Consider the following 4,369-nt stretch of genomic DNA (forward strand, 5'->3'; position numbering starts at 1 on the left):
CGTTTTAGGGGTGGCGTTTTTTTTTTTGGGGGGGGGGGGGGTTCCAGAAAACGCGAAGGTGGCACGAATTTTGATAAAATTGTGTGTGTGTGTGGGGGGGGGGGGGGGTGGGGAGAGGAGAATAAATGTAATTATTGTAGGAGAGTTATGACGTTTTGTCCACTACGTCACTTTTTTTCAAAACTCTCTATTGATGACGGGGATGCCACGTGGCGCAAAATGCCTAAGGGTGGGACGTTTTGACTACACATAGTCTGATAAAGGCATTATATGGGTGGACAAAACTCTACACCATCCCTTGGGCTTAGGTAGGGATGAGCATGGTACCGTACCGGTACCAGTATCGAAAATACCGATCCCGAAAATCACAAATTTTTAGTACCAGTACCGGTACAGAAATATTTGGTTCGGTGCCGGTATGGTACCGGGATTATACCGGTACCGAAGGTAAAAAATCGGGAAATATCGGTACCGTACCGATCCCGAAACTTACAACATTGGTACCGATTTGGCACTGACGGTACCAAATCGGTTCCGATTTCGGTACCGGTACCGAATTTGCTCATCCATCCCTAGGCTTAGGTATGTGAAGGGGCGTGGACAATTATACAATAACGCCATGTATGACTTGAAGATGTAATGATTAAAAAGACATTAACATTTAGACTAAGCGTACTAGGCGATAGGTGTAACACCGTGAAAATTTCGAGTTCAAAGTATCAACTTTCCAAAGTTTAGGGACTAAAATTGTCAAATTCCAAAGTAGAGGGTCTAAATTGTAAAATCTAATTTTCCTGACCCATCGCGGTACGCGACAGGTCAGAAGAGACTCCCATCGCGGTACGCGATGGGGAGTCTGACACAGTGTGACACGTGTGCCACGTATTGCCACGTGGAGCGGTGACTGCCACGTGTCGACACGTGGCAGGCCTACACCTCTGTGTCATCAACCCTACGTCGCGGTACGCGACGGGGTGCTTTGGAGTCGGGCGCGGTACGCGATGGGATACCAGATTTTGCCTATAAATAGTAAGGTCGGGATCTCACTCTTGGCACACCAAAATCTGTTCTCCTTTCTCTCTCTAACATCTCTCAACAATACCACAATCATATACTCGATTTGCCTCGATAAACGTGCCTTGTTTCCTCGTAAAACGTGTCCCGAACCTTCAACTGTGTATCAACGATTCCTTGAAATTTGTGCCGCCTTCCACCCTCATTCATCAAGAAGGCATTGTTGTAATGGGAAAAAGTCCCAAAAGACGTGTCGACGAGTGTTGAAGTTGGCATATCAAAGTTGAGAAAAGTAAAGCGGCGTCGAGTGGTGCTCATTTCTCTAGAGTTTCTGTACGCCACTTGAGGTTAGGCGTAATATCTAACTTAATATAATTCAATATTATATTAAAGGCTTAAGCCTTAAGTCGAGGTTATACTCGATACCTCGATAAAAGAAAAGAAAAGAAAACATAACAAAGAAACGAATGAAAGTTTGATTATTGAATATTATGATACATATATATGTGTGTAAGTATATATGATTATATTCTTTGTTATGAATATATTATTTAAAGAATAAAGAGTATTCTTAAATAATAAAAAGATTACGTTTCTTGGAGAAGAAGAACCGTCGGATTTTCATATAAACTAAAGGTTTATAATTTACTTTTAAACAAGAGGTTTTCAAGTAAATAAGAATTGAACTAGAGGTTCAATCGAGGATTGAGATATAAGACTAAAGGTCTTAAGCCGGATCGTGTATCCGACTAACAAACATTTATACTCGTAACTATAGGTTCGAGATAAAAGAAAGGGAAAGACCCTTGGACGGTGAGTGAAGCCGATCCTAAAGAGACAAGGTGAATACGCCCCCAAACTTTTAAACTTGTTTTCAAAAGAGTCAACTTGTTATATGAAATTGTTTACAAGGAACTATGTGTTCCTAAAACCGTTATAACTATGGGTATAAACCTAGCCCTCAGGCTGCGGTATACATATGTCTGGATCCTTACATAGGTGGTACTATGCGATATATGGGTATAATCGCACCACCCTTGGTCGTAGGACGCTCTCCTGCAGGGAGTACGACCGTATGTGTATATTTACAATCACGATACCAACTGTTGGGTCACGCTCCTAGGCCCTAGAAGGGGGTGTGACAATAGGGGCTACAACACCGCCCCCCCCCCCCCCGGCGAAAAGAAAATAATAATATTTAAATGTTTTGACCGTTGAACGGTCATAATTTAAAAAATAAAATAAAAAAATTAATTAAAACTTAATATAAATACCAAACCAATTCAACCTATTTTTCACCATATCATACACATACTCAAACACAAATACCAAACTAATTCAACCATTTTCACCATTTCATACTTCTTCACATTTTCATTTTATTCTATCTCAAAATGGATTCCCCCAATAACCCGAACTCTTCCGAAATTTGGGTTCAAGTAATTAAGGAGAGTCAGAGAATTTGTCAAGTGCAACAACGAGTGTCTGAGGAGACAAAAGATGTCATAAACGAAATGCGGGTCATCGCCAATGCGATAGCGTCTGGCTCTACAAGCTCTTCGTTGCCACGTAGGCGATCGTATATCCATCGGGATCGTACCGAAGCGAACACTCGTTTGATGAAGGACTACTTCAACGACACACCTACATATAACGACGCTATGTTTCAACGTCGTTTTCGAATGTCTAAGCGTTTATATTTGCTCATCGTGGGAGATTTGGAGCGAGAGTATACGCATTTTCAACAAAAACCCGACGCAAGAGGATATTTAAGATTCACCGCCATCCAAAAGTGTACTTCGGCGCTACGCATACTCGCCATACGGCAACACGACTGACATCAACGACGAGTATTTAAAGATAGCTGAGAAAACGACGCGAGACGTGTTGGAGAAATTTTGCATCGGTAAAATTTAAATTGTTTACATTAATTATTGTTTATAATATAGATATTTTTTAATAATTTATTTGTATAGGAATAATACAATTATACGCTGGTCATTATCCGAGGATTCCAACTTCAAACGATCTGACTCGCATATACGATGTACACGAAAACAAACATTCTTTTCCCGACATGATCGGGAGTATAGATTGCATGCATTGGGAATGGGGCAACTGTCCAACCGCATGGCGAGGTCAATACACTCGTGGTTACCATGGAGTGCCAATGGTTAGTCTTCAAGCAATTTGTTCACACGACCTTTGGATATGGTCGGCCTACTTCGGCTCCGTCGGTTCCAACAACGACATAAATGTTCTCGACGCATCCGCCGTGCTAGAGTATTACATCAGCCGAAGCATGCCGGTTTTACCGTTTTATGCCAACGACACCTTCTATTGTCACAGATATGATTTGGGAGATGGGATATATCCAGAGTACTCGATCATCGTCAAAACGTTTCAAGACCCGATCGAAGAAAAAAGAGAATACTTTAAGAAAAAGCAAGGGTCCTCGCGAAGGGATATCGAGAGGTGTTTCGGGGTTCTAAAAAAACGTTGGCATTATGTGAAAAAACCCATGTCGTGTATGGACGATGACAAAAATGAGCGATGCCATGTATACGTGTATCATATTGCATAATATGATTTTATAAGACACTGGCAAAGCAATATGTCAACACTATATACCAGAAAGCGTTCAAGAACAGTTTCCTCCGCCAACCGCAGAGCAACGAACGCAAAACCTTCACGAGTAAACATCAAGTGAGATACATAACCAACTTAAGGCGGATTTGGTTCAACACGTGTGGGATAATCCTCCTGTTGAAGTAGAGGACGAATACGAAGACGAGGAGGAAAACGAGGATGGGGAGGAGATGAAGACGATGAGGAAGACGAGGAAGAAGACGAATATTAGTATTTTTATATGTATTTTTTATTTATTTTTGGTGTGTTTTTTATTTTGATTATATTTTATATTTCTTTTATTTAGTTAATTTAATAAATTTTAATAACTTAAATGGTTTTTGTTTATTTACTTTAATTACAAAAATAAAATAATAAAAAAAGGGTGACGTGGCACCGAAGGTGCTACAAAACCATTACACCACAAAAACAAATTCCTAACATTTGCTGACTCGGCGTCACGTGTCAGAATTCGCCCAATTTGTAGTCCATCCACTACGCATATCTTTACACATATTTTTACTAAAAGAAATAATGATAATATGACGGAAAATGTGTAACAACTCGGTTTTTCCAAATTAATATTAACTAATCATAACCCGACCGTTTTTATTGTTCGGGAAATTTTATCCGTAAAATATCACGTGTATCGAGTAAGTTAATTTTTATTATATTATGGTTTAATTAATTATATAAAAATACTTTCATATTTTGGCAAAAATTACCC

At 39.8% G+C, this 4,369-nt stretch overlaps 1 pseudogene; it reads left to right on the forward strand.

Annotated features, from left to right (window-relative positions):
- The first annotated feature begins 2,377 nt into the window (after positions 1 to 2,377).
- LOC143550282 (uncharacterized) lies at positions 2,378 to 3,713 on the forward strand (annotated as a pseudogene).
- The last annotated feature ends 656 nt before the right edge of the window (positions 3,714 to 4,369 follow it).

Source organism: Bidens hawaiensis, unplaced genomic scaffold, assembly GCF_021521415.1.
Source record: "Bidens hawaiensis isolate Kalapana, Puna unplaced genomic scaffold, B.hawaiensis_p1.1 tig00015979_1, whole genome shotgun sequence".
NCBI lineage: Eukaryota > Viridiplantae > Streptophyta > Magnoliopsida > Asterales > Asteraceae > Bidens > Bidens hawaiensis.